Raw genomic sequence first — 18,975 nt, forward strand, 5'->3', positions numbered from 1 at the left:
TCCCTTCCATGAAGCTGAAGTGCTGCTGTTGAGTATGGCTGAACACGGCAGAGCTGATACATATCTAACAGAAGGCTGTTCTTGACATTTTCATGTCTTTATGACACTGACTTGTAATAGGAGTCATTGTGTGTCAGGGGCATCTCAACACCGGAGCCCGATGTAATAGGGATGCATAGAATGCTCCTTTTCACCCTACAAACTATTCCTTCTATAACAACTGCAATCCATTTTTTTTTTACGAAAAAGCCAGTAGCACAGTATTGCTCAACGAACACAGGTTCCCCCATTTATTTCATCGCTGTGCCCCATAGAATTTTACAAATTATGCTAAAAGCATTCCAAGCTCCGGAAGACTGTATTAGGCCACCATAACGAATGAAAATCCCAGGACAAAATATCACTCCTAACATTATTCTCCATTACAAATTAAGAGAAGAGGCCACAGTAGATGGACTTCCCTCAATATGTGGCAGGAAGCAGGAGCTCCCGAACATGGTCCTGAGAGCCTGCATGTCCTACAGACATCCTCGTATGCTAATTTGGAGCAGCAGTATGATAAATTCAGTTGTAAGTAGGGATGAGCGAATAGTGAAATACTCGGACTCGCTGTACTCGTTACGAGTAGCTCTTAATACTTGGTATTACGAGTAGCGAGTCCAATGTATGTCTATGGGAAATGCGAGTAATGGGCGGAAACTATGTGTGCGAACGGAGAATGTGTGCGGGTGTCTATGGGGCTGTGTGTGTGCGGGCTCTGCCGGGCTGATCGGGGGTCTGTGCAGGCTCTGCCGGGCTAATCGGGGGTCTGTGCGGCACAGAGCCCGCACGGACCCCCGATCAGCCCGGCAGAGCTCGCACAGACCCCCGATCAGTCCGGCAGAGCCCGCACAGACCCCCGCACACACATATGAGGCTGCGCGGCCAGCCAATCACAGTAGTTCCACAACAAAGCGGTGGCTTTACTGTGATTGGCCGACACATGCCGGGCGGGAGATCCGAATATTGCAAGGCAAGTAGTGAAATTTACTCGCTAGGATTCAAGTACCGCGAGTACCACATAACTTGCCGAGTACCGCATCCTAACGAGTATACTCGCTCATCCCTAGTTGTGGGATTAGAGACAAATGTACTCATCATCAGCAGATAGGAGAAATGGTAAGTTGTAATTGTTGGACGAAAGAATTCTGTTGGAGCAGTCTACACACAGTGCTGTGCAAAAGTCATAGGCAGGTGTGGAAAAAACTGCTGAAAAGTAAGAATGCTTTAAGCAATAAAAGAGATATTTTATTTTTATCTCTTAAAATGTAAAGTAAATGAACAAAAGAGAAATTTAAGTGATACTAATATTTGGTGTGGCCGCCCTTTACCTTCAAAACAGCATGAATTCTTCTAGATATACGTGCACAGTGTTTTTGGTGTACGTCAGCAGGGAGATTGCTCTAAACATGTTGGACAATTAACACTGATCTTCTGTGGATGTAAACTTGTTCAAACTCTTCAGTGTCTTAAACCCAAACATATTTGATGATGTTGAGATCAGGACTCTCTGGGGGCTATATAACTTCCAGGACGCCTTGTGTTTCTTTATGGTGAAGATATAGATCTTAATGATGGTGGTTTCATGCTTGGGGTCATTGTCCTGCTGCAGATTTAATATGGAGCCAAGCAGACGCCTCCAAAATGGTGTTACATGATGGATAAGTATCTTCCCGTATTTATCAGCACCTGAGGACTACATTAATCTTAACACAATTTCCAACTCAATTTGCTAAAAACCAGCCACAAACTTGCAAGGAACCTCCATCATGCTGCCATCTTACTGCACCCCAGTTTCTATGTTTTTGTGCATAGTTTTGTCGCTTGGCTTTGATTCATACTGAAGGTATGGTTTTTGGCTACAATTCTTCCATGAAGATCACTTCTGGCAAACTTCTCTGAACAGGAGATGGTTGTAGCTGGGTTCCACTGCTTGCTGCTAGATCTGAGCAGATGGCACTTCTGGACAACTTCCAATTTTGAAGGGAAGTAAGCATGGTACACTAAATTTCCCATTTCTTGGTGTCCCCAGTGTTGATCAATAAAAGCAGCAACTTATACATCATGCAATACCATCAGGCAGGAATCTGATTGGCTCCAAATGTATTTTGTAGCAGAACAAAGTCAATGTTATCATTGAGTCTGAGTGAGATTACATGAAGACACAGAAGGATTTAGGCTATATACATCCACAGAATAAATAATAATAATAATCTTTATATAGCGCTAACATGTTCCGCAGCGCTTTACAGTTTGCACACATTATCATCACTGTCCCCATTGGGGCTCACAATCTAAATTCCCTATCAGTATCTCTTTGTAATGTGGGAGGAAACCGGAGAACCCGGAGGAAACCCACGCAAACACAGGGAGAACATACAAACTCCTTGCAGATGTTGTCCTTGCTGGGATTTGAACCCAGGACTCCAGCGCTGCAGGGCTAACCACTGAGCCACAGTGCCACCAACAATTAGTTCTCCATGATGTCTGGAACAACCTCCCTGCGGAGTTCCTTCAAAAACTGTGTGGAAGTATGAGTACCTGCTATTTGGAAGGCAAAGGGCGGTCACATAAGGAGAGGCGTCAATAAGACACTCCTATTACTAACCCCATAGTCAAATTGTAAATAAAACACAGACACCCAATAAAAAATCATTTAATTGAAATAAAGACACAGACTCCTTTAATATTCTTAATTAAACCATACATACGACCTTGCCTATTTCTCCAATGCCCTCAATCTCCTGTAGTAAAAGTAAAATAATAAACCAACAATATACCACACCTGTCCGTCGTCGTGTCCTATGCTGTAATCCATATCTGAAGGAGAATAGTTTTCAACCTGGACGGTACCAAGATGCGACTGCCCCAGTTGAAAATCACTGGTAAGTGAGCTGCTGGGAGCGGAGTGTCACGATCCATGCTGGATTGTGACAGATAAAAGCACATGTAACCTTTTTTCTTCTTTAAGCTGTTTGCTTAAAGTTAGTTTTGCCCCCGGTGGCCATTAGGGTCATTACACAGTGGTGTCTTTAGTTCTAGTTTTGCCCCCGGTCGTGGTTAGTATTATTACACGGGAATCACTAGCAGGTGTGATTGCTCTGGCTCTTGTCTATAAAGGAGAGTCAGGTGGTCTCATTCACTGTTGGTGATATTGGTCATTTTCAACCATCCTTTGTGGAGGAAGGAGCTAGAGAAGAGTTCCTTGCAGCTCAGTCAAAGTCCTGGTGTGGAAGGAGCAACAGTGAGGAGTTCCTTGCAGTTCTGACAAAGCTTTGGTGAAGTAGCAGCTATTCAGGAGGAAAGTTGCACTCAGGTGCTGGACTCTGTTGCTGGGAGCAATAGCAACAGAGCAAAGCTAAGTGGTTTTTCCCTGTTTGTAACTTTCCTTATGTGTGTTTTAGTGCAGTGGTGGGATTAGTTTCTGCACCGTCCAATTCATTAGAAAGGGATAGGTGCAGGGCGAGCTAGGGTTTTTAGGTATCCTGCTCATCGCCAGGTGCGGAACCTGCCTAGGGACCGTCAGGAGTGTAGAGACACTGACTCAGGGGAGTGCAGGAGGTCTCCACGTCCCCGTTCCCTATTGCAGGGCCCTCCATTGTATCGGTTTCCCTGGTGTTCCCCTTAACTCTGCAAGTTCGCCCTGCTGGAGGTGGTGTATCCAGATACACGTATAATTATTGAAATTCGCCTGCTGGAGGCGGTGTTTTCGGGTGCACGTTACATTGTTTAAATTCGCCCTGCTGGAGGCGGTGTATCCAGGGTCACGGGCGTCATAGAAATTCGCCCTGCTGGAGGTGGAGTATCCAGTCACCTGTGACATCACACGGAGCTTCAGTGACTAGCGGTGAGGTCACTGAGTCTGCGCTTCCTCACAGCCGGCCTGAACTGCTGTGACCTCTGGACCGTGGGAAAATGCCAGTAATGAGGGCACCGCAGTTCAAGCTCAGTGTATTCAGAGCAGATCACCATGAGAAAATTCTCACGGAAGAAGCCAGCGGTGAGATGTGTGTCGGGGTGGGGGGGTTGCCACTAATACCTTCAGGTAGTTACATTATACATACCCAGCTTTTGAAAATATATTGCTTCCCCTTTCACTATGAAATTTATTTTTGCTTTGCATTAATTGGGGATTATACTGTGTCTTAGGGGTTCTACTATTTACATACCAATAGTGTAGATGTTTATTAGCTGTTATACCTGACTATATTCAGATATTCATATTGTTGCACTGTTTACTCCTTTATTGATTTTAGTGGCGTCTCTCTTGGTGAGAAATTTCTGCTTTTTTATTGTGTAAATGACAGAGAACTTCTGTATGTAAAAGCTAATGTTAAAATCGCATTGCACTCGGATATCAATCGCACTGAACTCGGATGTAAATCGGATGCAAGGTGTGAAAATCGCATGACACTCGCATTCTACTCATATGACACCCGTCCATTTTTGCGGTCCAGATATTGGAACGTTTTTTTTCTCACATATGGGTATGCACCCCTAACACTTTTGCTCAGTATGGTACATGCAATGTGCACTTTGCTCTCTGCTTTCACATTGCATCCATTTAAGTGCTATACAGAAATTTATACGTCCATCATTTCTGTCTCATCAAAGGAGTTATCAGTTTTATATATATATATTGGGCCAGAATAAGGAGTGGTGGAAGATTAAATCACAGCAGTATTGCAATGCTGAAGGCACCTCTGGCCATAAACTCCTATTTATTAAGGCTATGTTCCCACTATGAGCATTTGGTGAGTATTTTATTATGTTACTTGCGTTTTTGTTTTTGCTTCATTGTATTTTTGAGTGTTTTTTCATTGCGTTTTTGACCTTGTGTTTTTTGTATCTTTCTGATAAATCATGTTTTAAAACAAAGCTGCTTTTTTTTTTTATAAATCCTTGTATTTGGCTTGGAGAACACTTTTTTTTTAAAAGTGTCTGGACATAATCAATTTCATCATGGGTCACAGTTTGCACTGTTTAATTAGTTGGCAAGAATAGTAAATCTGACCCAAAATTTCCATACTAATTTGTGTACTAAAATTCCCTAAAATTCAATGAGACATTCCCTTTATTAAAACGTCATAACCTTTTCATAGTAGGGTCATGTAATAGGTCAACAGAAGTGTGTTCTGAACGGATGTAAAAAGCTATGTGTTTATTGCACTAAAGCTAAAGTGCAGATGCTTTGTTGAGCAGAGGCTTTTCTGAGCTTTTAGTAATCCCAAAAAGTAGCGCTATTACTTGTTCGGGTTGAAATGACATTTAGCAAGGTAGGATCGCTATGAGCTTGGACAAATCCAACCATGTCACATGTATATTTCTGAATGAGTGATGAGCCATGTGAGTGCAGGCGGGCGGTAATTATATCCAAACTTTAGGTTTCACAAGTCCTGGATGACATGGCAATGGCATCAGTCTGTATGAATAAGAGCAAGAAATAGTGGTAGACACACTACTAAGACCTTCTGATCGATGTCTACACACAAATGCTCTGACTTTTGATAGTCTTGTTTTTCGTGACATTTTTGTATCTGTTCTTTTTTTTCCCTTATTTATCGTTTTTGTAGGATACGACTCTGTTCACACTAGCGTCTCCAGAAAAATGCCAATAGACATTATTGAGAACAGAACTCAAGTTTCAAATTTCCATCCACATACTGGAAATGACCTGGACACAAAAAATAGCATAATGATCTGCTCTTTATGTTGTGAAAAACTGAAGACTTTGCCTTTCATTATATGGCATGCAAATTGGGTAAATCCTTTGCACCAACTGTATGTATTATGCTGTGCACCAATGGCGGACACATACAGAAGATGCCCCTGTCCAAGAACAGTAAATGGCCCTTTACAGCCCAAATGTTCTCATAATTCACAATTCCTCCTGTTCTGGAGGTGATAGTGCCCCTCATAGTTCTCATAATGACAATTCCTCCTGCTCTGGAGGTGATAGTGCCCCTCATAGTTCTCATAATGACAATTCCTCCTGCTCTGGAGGTGATAGTGCCCCTCATAATTCTCATAATAACAATTCCTCCTGCTCTGGAGGTGATAGTGCCCCCCATAGTTCTCATAATGCACAATTCCTCCTGCTCTGGAGGTGATAGTGCCCCTCATAGTTCTCATAATGACAATTCCTCCTGCTCTGGAGGTGATAGTGCCCCTCATAGTTCTCATAATGACAATTCCTCCTGCTCTGGAGGTGATAGTGCCCCTCATAATTCTCATAATAACAATTCCTCCTGCTCTGGAGGTGATAGTGCCCCCCATAGTTCTCATAATGCACAATTCCTCCTGCTCTGGAGGTGATAGTGCCCCCCGTAGTTCTCATAATGCACAATTCCTCCTGCTCTGGATGTGAAAGTGGCCCCTTACCTCTCGGGCCCCCGTGTGACCGCATAGGTTGCACCTGTGATATGTCCGCCCCTGCTGTGCATGTACTGTGTAATCTTTTCAGCTAATTCCTTAAGCTTTTCTCTGGTCTTCTGCAGATGCAGCTTAGTCTTTTCTTTCTAAGCAGTGTACAGTACATTTTGCTTATGCCTGGGAAAAAATCCTGTACTTACACTACCGTTCAAAAGTTTGGGGCCACCCAGAGAATTTTGTGTTTACCATGAAAACTCATACTTTTATTAATCAAATGAGTTTCCAAATGAATTTAAAATCTAGTCCAGACATTGAAAAGGTTCGAAAAAAGATTTTTATTTGAAATAATAATTTTCTCCTTCAAGCTTTGCTTTCATCAAAGAATGCTCCCTTTGCAGCAATTACAGCATTGCAGACTTTTGGCATTCTAGCAGTTAATTTGCTGAGATAATCTGGAGAAATTTCACCCCATGCTTCCAGAAGCCCCTTCCACAAGTTGGTTTGGTTTGATGGGCACTTTTTGCGCACCATACGGTCTAGCTGCTTCCACAACAGCTCAATGGGGTTGAGATCTGGTGACTACACTGGCCACTCCATTACAGATAGAATACCAACTGCCTGCTTCTTCCCTAAATAGTTCTTGTATAATTTGGAGGTGTGCTTTGGGTCATTGTCCTGTTGTAGGATGAAACTGGCTCCAAGCGCTGTCCACAGGGTATGGCATGGCGATGCAAAATGAAGTGATAGCCTTCCTTCCTTATTCAAAATCCCTTTTATCGTGTACAGATCTTCCACTTTACCAGCACGAAAGCAACCCCAGACCATCAAATTACCTCCACCATGTTTGACAGATGGTGTCAGGCACTCTTCCAGCATCTTTTCAGTTGTTCTGCGTCTCACAAATATTTTTCTGTGTGATCCAAACACCTCAAACTTGGATTCGTCTGTCCATAACATTTTTTTACCAATCTTCCTCTGTCCAATGTCTGTGTTCTTTTGTCCATATTAATCTTTTCCTTTTATTAGCCAATCTCAGATATGTCTTTTTCTTTGCCACTCTGCCCTGAAGGCCAGCATCCTGGAGTCGCCTCTTCACTGTAGACGTTGACACTGGCGTTTTGCGTGTACTATTTAATGAAGCTGCCAGTTGAGGACCTGTGAGGCGTCCATTTCTCAAACTAGACTCTAATGTACTTGTCTTGTTGCTCAGTTGTGCAGCGGGGCCTCCCACTTCTCTTTCTACTCTGGTTAGAGCCTGTTTATGCTCAAGTCTGAAGGGAGTAGTACACACCGTTGTAGGAAATCTTCAGTTTCTTGGCAATTTCTCGCATGGAATAGCCTTCATTTCTAAGAACAAGAATAGACTGTCAAGTTTCACATGAAAGTTCTTTTTTTCTGGTCATTTTGAGAGTTTAATGGAACCAATAAATGTAATGCTTTAGATTCTCAACTAGCTCAAAGGAAGGTCAGGTTTATAGCTTCTATAATCAGCCAAACTGTTTTCAGCTGTGCTATCATACTTGCACAAGGGTTTTCAAGAGTATTCTTACCATCCATTAGCCTTCTTACACAGTTAGAAAATGCAAAATACCATAAGAACACTGGAGTGATGGTTGTTGGAACTGCGCCTCTATACTCCTATGAAGATATTGCATTACAAACCAGACTTTTGCAGCTAGAGTAGTCATTTACCATATTAACAATATATAGAGTGTATTTCTGAATCATTTAATGTTAGCTTCATTGAAAAAAACTGTGCATTTCTTTACAAACTAAGGAAATTTCTAAGTGACCCTAAACTTTTGAACGGTAGTGTAAGTTTAACAGATCCATAGGCCCCCAAATTTCCAGACCAAAGCCAATAGTGTCTTTTTGGCTTCCATCTTGGTATGAATAGGGTTTTCCATTTTTTCTTTTCAGCAGAAACATCAGGGGAATGCTACAGAAAGTATTGTGACAATATACCTTGTGTTGTAATTTCTAGGCATTCAAAGATCTGTGCTTGCTGTAACCACTCACGGGTTATCCAGGCTGACCTTGTCTTACAATTGCTGCTTGTTAGAGTGTATGCATGCAATTAAAGGGGTATTCTTAGGTTTGAACGTTATCTCCTATCCATCTCCTATTCACAGGATAGGGATTAACTTTCCGACGACTGGCGCCCTCAGCAATGCGGAAAACTGGAGATCTGAAGAGCCCAGGCAGGATGGAGTGGAGGTCAGTTATGTGCATTGCCGCTACATTCATTTTAGTGGGATAGATGTGGACCAGCTGAGCACCGTGCTCTGCCATCTACCGCGCACCCATTAAGGGTGCATGGAACAGCAGTGTGCATAATCATCACCACTCCATTCACACGGGGTTCTCTAAAGCCCCCTTTCTCGGGATCACTGGGGGCCCCAATGGTTGAACCCCCAGTGATGGTAAAATGATCTCCTATCGTAAGGATTTAACTTATGTGTAAATGAGTCTTCAGTGATCTTGGTGTTAAGTTGCTGAGCGTCTGCCTCCTCGGCACTGGTCCATGTCTGCTGCCACGTTCTTCTGCTTTACAGCTTATTGGCTATGTGGTCAAGCCAGTGAGCTGTCGGTCAGTGAAGCAGAAGAAGGTTGCACAAGTTGTGTAATAAAGCCATGGACGCAAAGGCTCAGGAAGTGCTTTGGCACGTCTAAAGCACTTCAAACTCATTTACATATGGATTTAAACAGCATGTTTTCAGTTACAGAGCAACAGATTGCATAAAACCATAAAATAAATTGTATAAACTGTTCATGTTGCTCTATGAAAAAAAAAACACGTCATCCATGCCTTTATTTATGCAGTCTGTTGCTCACTGAAAGAAAACAACTGTGTTTTAATTCATATTTAAATGAGTCTTACATGTGAACGTGAAGAGTCAGAGCTTCACTGACACTACTCCATGTCTACTGCCACCCTCTTTGACTGACAGCTCACTGGCCATGTAACCCAGACTAAAGCCCCCGTCACACACTGCTGAGTCACAAGTTTTGTGACGCAACAGCGATCTCACTAGCAAGATCGCTGTGTGTGACACTTACCAGCGACCGCCCCCTCCTGCCGGGTATCGCTGATCATCCTGGAATGGCCAGGACATTTTTTTGATCGCTGGTCTCCCGCTGGCCAGCACGCATTGCTGTGTGCGGCAGGTGGGAGACCAGTGATCAGCGAGCTGGCGCTGGTAACTAAGATACACATCAGGTTTCTAAGCGGCGTGCAGCACTTAGAAACCCGATGTGTACCTTAGTTAACAGCGCGCTGGCGCTGGTGCAGGGAGCTGGTAACCAAGGTACACATCAGGTTTCTAAGCACCGTTTAGAAACCCGATGTGTACCTTTGTTACCAACTCCCTACACCAGCGCGCTGGTAACTAAGGTACACAGTGTGCATTGCTTGCTACCCACGTGTCGCTGGTGCTGATCGCTGGTGAAGCTGCCTGTTTTGGCAGCTCACCAGCGATCATGTAGCGACACATCAGCGATCCTGACAAGGTCATATCGTTGTCGGGATCGCTGGTGCATCGCTATGTGTGACGGGGCCCTAATGCTCTTCACACTCATTTGCATATGAGATAAAACAGCATTATTACCGTTTTTGTTTTTTTTTGGGGGGGGGGATCAGGTAACATGAGCAACAAGAGTTTGAGGGGGAGGGATTGTGCTGATTGATTCAATTTAAAAGGAAACTGTCAGGTGGAGATACCAGTGCAAGACATGTAGGTCAGGAGAGCAGACTGTTAGTCATTATCATTACATGTCTCACACATGGACTACGGCTGGGTGCCTTTTCTAACACTAGCCGCAAACCAAGAATGTTTCTATTTATTGAAAATACATGTATATATAAATATATATATATATATATATATATATATATATATACATACACCGTATATACTCGTGTATAAGCATAGATTTTCAGCCCATTTTTTGGGGCTGAAAGTCCCCCTCTCGTCTTATACACGAGTCATATACCTGGGGGTCAGTGGGGGAGGGGGAGCGGGGGGGGTCACAGATCATACTTACCTCCCCTGGCGTGGTTTCTGCAGCTCCCCCCGCTTCTCCATGGTCTCCTTTCCTGCCTTCAGCGGTCACATGATACCGCTCATTAAACTTATGAATATGCGCATATTCATGAGTGTAATGAGCAGTAACATGTGAGCGCTGAAGGCAGGAAGGGAGACCGTGGAGAAGCGAGGCTGCAGTGCAGAGACCGCACCAGGGGAGGTAAGTATAGCGATTTTCACCTGTCTGAGGTGTTCATCGCTGCTCACCGCTGTCTGCTGTATCCTCTGTCTGTGACGTTTAGGCAGCAGGGAGCGCGATGACGTGGTTAGTGCGCGCCGTGCCCTCTGCTGCCTGAACATCACTGACAGACGACATGGAAAACAGCGGTGAGCAGCGATGGCCCCCAGACAGGTGAGGTCCTGAGCAGGAGAAGGGAGTATGGCATGTTTTTTTTGCAGCAGCATATGGGGGCATAATATATGGAGCTTTTTATGGGGGCATATCCTATGGAGCAGCATATGGGGGCATATTCTATAGAGCAGCATATGGGGGCATATCCTATGGGGCAGCACATGGGGGCATAGCCTACGGGGCAGCATATGGGGGCATATTCTATGGGGCAGCATATGGGGGCACATCCTATGGGGTAGCATATGGGGGCATATTCTATGGAGCAGCATATGGGAGCATAGTCTATGGGGCAGCATATGGGGGCATAGTCTATGGGGCCGCATATGGGGGCATAGTCTATGTGGCAGCATATGGGGGCATAGTATATGGGGCAGCATATGGGGGCATAGTATATGGGGCAGCATATGGGGGCATAGTCTATGGGGCAGCATATGGGGGCATAGTCTACGGGGCAGCATATGGGGGCATATTCTATGGAGCAGCATATGGGGGCATATCCTATGGAGCAGCATATGAGGACATATCCTATGGGGCAGCATATGGTGGCATATCCTATGGGGCAGCATATGGGGGCATATTCTATGGAGCAGCATATGGGGGCATATTCTATGGGTCAGCATATGGGGGCATAGTCTATGGGGTAGCATATGGGGGCATAGTCTATGGGGCAGCATATGGGCACATAGTCCATGGAGCATCTTATGGGGGCATATTCTATGGAGCAGCATATGGGGGCATATCCTATGGGGCAGTATATGGGGGCATAGTCTATGGGGCAGCATATGGAGGCATAGTCTATGGGGCAGCATATGGGGGCATAGTCTATGGGGCAGCATATGGGGGCATAGTCTATGGGGCAGCATAAGGGCGCATAGTCTATGGAGCATCTTATGGGGCATAATCTATGGAGCATTTTATGGGGGCATAATCTATGGAGCATCTTATGGGGCATAATCTATGGAGCATTTTATGGGGGAATAATCTATGGAGCATCTTATGGAGCCATAACCTTTATAGAGCATTATATGGGGCATATTATTATATGGAGCATCTTGTGGGGGCATTATTAACCTTTGTGCAGCATTATATGGGGTGTATTTTGTATGGAGCATCTTATGGGGCCCATTATGAACTGTATGGAGCATTATATGGGGCTCATGATTCAATATGGATATTCAAAAACATTTAACCTACTGATTTTAGTGGGATAGCTGTGGACCAGCTGACCACCGTGCTCTGATTGATTCACTTTAAAAGGAACTGTCAGGTGGAGATACCAGTGCAAGACACGTAGGATAGGAGAGCAGACTGTTAGTCATTATCATTACATGTCTCACACATGGACTACGGCTGGGTGCCTTTTCTAACACTAGCCGCAAACCAAGAATGTTTCTATTTATTCAAAATACATGTGTATATATAAATCTATATATAAATATATATATATATATATATATATATATATATATACATACATACCGCCTATACTCGTGTATAAGCCGAGATTTTCAGCCCATTTTTTGGGGCTGAAAGTCCCCCTCTCGTCTTATACACGAGTCATATACCTGGGGGTTGGTGGGGGAGGGGGAGCGGGGGTGTCACAGATCATACTTACCTCCCCTGGCGTGGTTTCTGCAGCTCCTCTGCTTCTCCATGGTCTCCCTTCCTGCCTTCAGCGGTCACATGATACCGCTCATTAAACTCTTGAATATGCGCATATTCATGAGTGTAATGAGCGGTACCACGTGAGCGCTGAAGGCAGGAAGGGAGACCGTGGAGAAGCGAGGCTGCAGTGCAGAGACCGCACCAGGGGAGGTAAGTATAGAGATATTCACCTGTCCGAGGTGTTCATCGCTGCTCACCGCTGTCTGCTGCATACTCTGTCTGTGACGTTTAGGCAGCAGGGGGCGCGATGACGTGGCTAGTGCGCGCCGTGCCCTCTGCTGCCTGAACGTCACTGACAGACGACATGGCAAACAGCGGTGAGCAGAGATGGCCCCCAGACAGGTGAGGTCCTGAGCAGGAGAGGTGAGTATGGCATTTTTTTTTGCAGCAGCATATGGGGGCATAATATATGGAGCATTTTATGGGGGCATAGCCTATGGAGCAGCATATGGGGGCATACTCTATGGAGCAGCATATGGGAGCATATCCTATGGGGCAGCATATGGGGGCATATCCTATGGGGCAGCATATGGGGGCATATCCTATAGGGCAGCATATGGGGGCATATTCTATGGAGCAGCATATGGGGGCATAGTCTATGGGACACCATATGGGGGCATAGTCTATGGGGCAGCATATGGGGGCATAGTCTATGGGGCAGCATATGAGGGCATATTCTATGGAGCAGCATATGGGGCATATCCCATGGAGCAGCATATGGGGGCATATTCTATGGAGCAGCATATGAGGGCATATCCTATGGGGCAGCATATGGGGGCATATCCTATGGGGCAGCATATGGGGGCATATTCTATAGAGCAGCATATGGGGGCATATCTTATGGGGCAGCATATGGGGGCATAGTCTATGGGGCAGCATATGGGGGCATAGTCTATGGGGCAGCATATGGGGGCATAGTCTATGAGGCAGCATATGGGCGCATAGTCTATGGAGCATCTTATGGGGGCATATTCTATGGGGCAGCATATGGGGGCATATTCTATGGAGCAGCATATGGGGGCATATCCTATGGGGCAGCATATGGGGGCATAGTCTATGGGGCAACATATGGGGGCATAGTCTATGGGGCAGCATATGGGGTCATAGTCTATGGGGCAGCATATGGGCACATAGTCTATGGAGCATCTTATGGGGCATAATCTATGGAGAATTTTATGGGGACATAATCTATGGAGCATCTTATGGGGGAATAATCTATGGAGCATCTTATGGGGGCATAATCTATGGAGCATCTTATGGAGCCATAACCTTTATAGAGCATTATACGGGGCATATTATTCTATGGAGCATCTTGTGGGGGCATTATTAACCATTGTGCAGCATTATATGGGGTGTATTTTGTATGGACCATCTTATGGGGCCCATCATGAACTGTATGGAGCATTATATGGGGCTCCTGATTCAATATGGATATTCAAAAACATTTAACCTACTGATGTCTCAATTAATTTTACTTTTATTGGTATCTATTTTTATCTTTGAAATTTACCAGTAGCTGCTGCATTTTCCACCCTAGGCTTATACGCGAGTCAATAAGTTTTCCCAGTTTTTTGTGGCAAAATTAGGGGGGGTCGGCTTATACACAGGTCGGCTTATACACGAGTATATACGGTGTGTTTATATATATATATATATATATATATATATATATATATACACTCACTGGCCACTTTATTAGGTACACCATGCTAGTAACGGGTTGGACCCCCTTTTGCCTTCAGAACTGCCTCAATTCTTCGTGGCAGAGATTCAACAAGGTGCTGGAAGCATTCCTCAGAGATTTTGGACCATATTGACATGATGGCATCACACAGTTGGCGCAGATTTGTCGGCTGCACATCCCTGATGCGAATCTCCCGTTCCACCACATCCCAAAGATGCTCTATTGGATTGAGATCTGGTGACTGAGGAGGCCATTTGAGTACAGTGAACTCATTGTCATGTTCAAGAAACCAATCTGAGATGATTCGAGCTTTATGACATGGCGCATTATCCTGCTGAAAGTAGCCATCAGATGTTGGGTACATTGTGGTCATAAAGGGATGGACATGGTCAGCAACAATACTCAGGTAGGCTGTGGCGTTGCAACGATGCTCAATTGGTACCAAGGGGCCCAAAGAGTGCCAAGAAAAAATTCCCCACACCATGACACCACCACCACCAGCCTGAACCGTTGATACAAGGCAGGATGGATCCATGCTTTCATGTTGTTTACGCCAAATTCTGACCCTACCATCCGAATGTCGCAGCAGAAATCGAGACTCATCAGACCAGGCAACGTTTTTCCAATCTTCTACTGTCCAATTTCGATGAGCTTGTGCAAATTGTAACCTCAGTTTCCTGTTCTTAGCTGAGAGGAGTGGTACCCGGTGTGGTCTTCTGCTGCTGTAGCCCATCTGCCTCAAAGTTCGACGCACTGTGCGTTCAGAGATGCTCTTCTGCCTACCTTGGTTGTAACGGGTGGCAATTTGAGTCACTGTTGCCTTTCTATCAGCTCGAACCAGTCTGCCCATTCTCCTCTGACCTCTGGCATCAACAAGGCATTTCCGGCCACAGAACTGCCGCTCACTGGATTTTTTTTCTTTTTCGGACCATTCTCTGTAAACCCTAGATGGTTGTGCGTGAAAATCCCAGTAGATCAGCAGTTTCTGAAATACTCAGACCAGCCCTTCTGGCACCAACAATCATGCCACGTTCAAAGGCACTCAAATCACCTTTCTTCCCCATACTGATGCTCGGTTTGAACTGCAGGAGATTGTCTTGACCATGTCTACATGCCTAAATGCACTGAGTTGCCGCCATGTGATTGGCAGATTAGAAATTAAGTCTTAACACACAGTTGGACAGGTGTACCTAATAAAGTGGCCAGTGAGTGTATATATATATATATACACACACATTATTCTCTTGCTAATATGAACGCCCCTTTCTCTTTCTCCATTGCACTTATTTAAGTGGTCTCTGGTCAACATGGCATATGTAGTGATAAGCGATAATCCAAAGCATTATGAATCCTCAAAAAAATGACAATGTTTTCTTGTGTCTGGAGTAATACCTTCAATAATAGGGCTTTCAGTGGTCGTAATCAAGAGGAAATGCCATACAATACTAAAAGAATAAGAACTCAGCATCTACTCATGTGATAGCTGCAGACAATCACTGGACTCAATGATCAATTGTTGTATGCCTCAGTATCACTGCAGAGGCCAGTGATTGGCTGCAGCGGTCTAGGTGGTAGAGAGCTCATACTCACGGCTATAATGAATACAGAGAATAATAGGGCCTGGCAATGATGGCTAATGCTAGTTTATTTATTCTTTTGTGGCATTTCTCCCTCATATTTTGTCATCTCAGAACCCCTTCAAGAGGACAGGAGCAGCTGAATTCCCTGTTTCTGATCTTTGATGTGACCAATGGAATGCAAAGTATCGAGCACGTAATGATGGAGGCAAACATGTGGGGATACCAGGTGATAGAACGAGGAGTTGCTATTGTGATGAAAACTGGAAGAGATTTTTAAGTGGGTGTTGCATAGGCCACTAAGTGATAATCTGTTTTCTTAAGAGATCTTAATTCCACTATATAGAGAATGTCAGCTGCTGTAATACTGTGCGATTAGTGGTAAGAGAAGCAATCACAGGCACTTATAAATAGTAACCATTACATATGTATACATTGTGCTCGCCAGCGATGGCCATAGAGAAGTGCAAATACCCACACATCTGAGGATTCCGCCTTCCTCCCCTTATTAGCTCGGCTTTGCCTTCACTGTTTACTGGAGCCACAAATAAGTGAAATTAAATGTATCAGGCAATCTTCAGCTTGTTTCAACTTGAGACTGCACTTGCTATTAGGTTGGGAAATAGTTCATGAGGATAGCGAATGTGAAGAAAACGAGCTGCTGTGCCAAACTGAGAGAGCGCTGACATATTACTGCTACCCGAATGAAAAATTAGGAAAGAAGTTCAATCACGCCGCCTGATGTTTCATTCCTCTTGAGATTCCAGAGAATTACTAACACTGTATGCACTGTACACACCTAGCTATATGTAATGGCACATTAGGCACGCAACAAAGCCTAAAAATATCAGTCTTGAACTCCTCTCTGTCAGTATGTGCGGCAGACTTATGATATCATTTACATGTCGCTCACCAATCGGCCATGCCCTTATTATTTAGCCCAGAAATGGAATATGGTAATCCTAGGGAGTTACGAAATGTTAATGTCCCTATGGGGCACCAATATACAAAAATATGTGCGCCAGCACAAACTACACCAAGATGTGCATTGGCATTTTCGCGGGAATGCATACTGCTGGACCAGAGGACAGAAGCTGACGTCGGCGTGCACGTGACTGGGGGAGCATGGCAGTGACATCATGCACTCCCGTTGCTGGTAAGTTAAAGTCAACTGCTGTCTTCAGAAGAGGACACAGCGTGGCGGGAGAACGGATGGGACATGAGTATGATTGTTTATTTTTTTCTCTATGTATTAAAGAACAGCAGCAGAATGGGGGACATATTCCAGGATGGGTGATATATAGAGGTGTGAAAGTGTTTGCACCCTTCCTGACTTCCTTTTTTTTTGCATGTTTGTCACACTTAAATGTTTTATATCACCAAACAAATGTAAATATTAGACAAAGATAACAAAAGTGAACACAAAATGTAGTTTTTAAATAAAGGTCTTTGTTGTGAACTCATTTTCTGGTCTGCCTCTGGTTTCTGGTGAGGGAGCTGGTTGTGCTGACAGAGGAGTTGTGAGTTCTCTTTCCGGGCTCCCTCTGGTGGTGGCAGGAGGTAGTGAAGCTGATCTAATTAACAGAGACCTGCCACCTGATAATGAGGAAGAGGAGTGGACATCTGGAGTCTCAGACTGGATTTAAGACAGCCGATTCCCTATTCCCATGCTGGTGATTTTTTCCTGCCTCCTGAGGTCTTAGTTTCCAGCTCAGTTCCTGCCTTCTCAAGCTAAGTTGTTCTCTGCTTATGTTCACATTTGATTTGGTTTTGTGTATTCAGTTTTGTGTGGTCAGCCAGCCCTGACTGGGGCAGTGCTGAATTTCCACTCTTATGTCACTGTATGTGCCAGTTTGCTTTTTGTCCCTTATTAGATTGGCCTCTTTTTGCTCTGTTCTCAGAATATGCCAGAGTGCTGATATAGTGGGAGAAGTCTAGTGACTTCAGGGTAGTTTTTGCTATCAGAAGTGTTGGACATTTTTGCAGGGTTTTTTGGCGTGATTGCAGACAGTATCTTTCCTTTCCTGTACTTTCTAGCTAGTGTGGGCCCCATCATTTGCTCAGCCTATTTTCCTACCTGTGTTCGTGTTTTCATCTTGTCTCACCGTCAATACATGTGTGGGGGCTGTCTATTCCTTTGGGCTCTGCTCTGGGGCAGTTTAGATTTCACCTTTTCTTGCTTTAGGCTTATTTAGTCCTCCGGCTGTGACGAGGTGTCTAGAATCATCGTAGGTTCGCTCCACGGCTGCTGTTAGTTGTGTGGTTAGGATCAGGGGTCTGCAATCGGCGTAGTTACCAACCTCCCTGGTTTTCTGTGACTTGGCTTGGTCTTGTTTTCCTCCTCGGTGACCCATTCATAACAGGTCTTTATTAGTAACGAAAAAAGAAATCCAAACCTACAGCACCCTGTGTGAAAAAGTGATTGCCCACCCACCTTAAAACATAAATTAACTTGTTTATCTCATCTTTGGGAAGCTGAGTTCAAATTCCCTAGTTACACCCAGGCCTGATTACTACCACACCTGTTCTCAATCAAGAAATCACTTAAATAGGAACTGCATGACAAAGTGAAGTACAAGTGATTCTCACTAAATTAGAATAGCATCAAAAAGTTAATTTATTTCAGTTCTGCAATACAAAAAGTGAAACTCATTATATAGAGTCGTTACAAACAGAGTGATCTATTTCAAGTGTTTATTTCTGTTAATGTTGATGAATATGGCTTACAGCCAATGAAAATCCAAAAGTCCTTATCTCAGTAAATTAGAATAAATAACAAAAAACACCTGCAAATGCTTCCTAATCATTTAAAAAGGTCTCTTAGTCTGTTTCAGTAGGCTCCACAATCATGGGGAAGACTGCTGACTTCACAGATGTCCAGAAGGCAGTCATTGACACACTCCATAAAGAGGGTAAGACACAAAAGAGTCATTGCTAAAGAAGCTGTCTGTTCACAGAGTGCTGTATCCAAGCTATTAATGGAAAGTTGAGTGGAAGGAAAAAGTGTGGTAGAAAAAGGTGCACAAGCAACCGGGATAATCGCTGCCTTGAAAAGATTGTTAAGAAAAGGCCATTCAAAAATATGGGGGAGATTCACAAGGAGTGGACTGCTGCTGGAGTCATTGCTTCAAGAGCTACCACATACAGATGTATTCAGGACATGGGCTACAAGTGTCGCATTCCTTGTGTCAAGCCACTCAT

General features: G+C 44.2%; 1 protein-coding gene across 1 annotated transcript in view; it reads right to left on the reverse strand.

The window, feature by feature from the left end:
* The window catches only part of AR (androgen receptor), a 540,464-nt gene that overhangs the window by 107,476 nt on the left and 414,013 nt on the right, over positions 1 to 18,975 (reverse strand). The window lies entirely within an intron of this gene.

The sequence above is a fragment of the Dendrobates tinctorius genome, unplaced genomic scaffold (assembly GCF_039654945.1).
Source record: "Dendrobates tinctorius isolate UK_male_01 unplaced genomic scaffold, ASM3965494v1 ptg000013l, whole genome shotgun sequence".
NCBI lineage: Eukaryota > Metazoa > Chordata > Amphibia > Anura > Dendrobatidae > Dendrobates > Dendrobates tinctorius.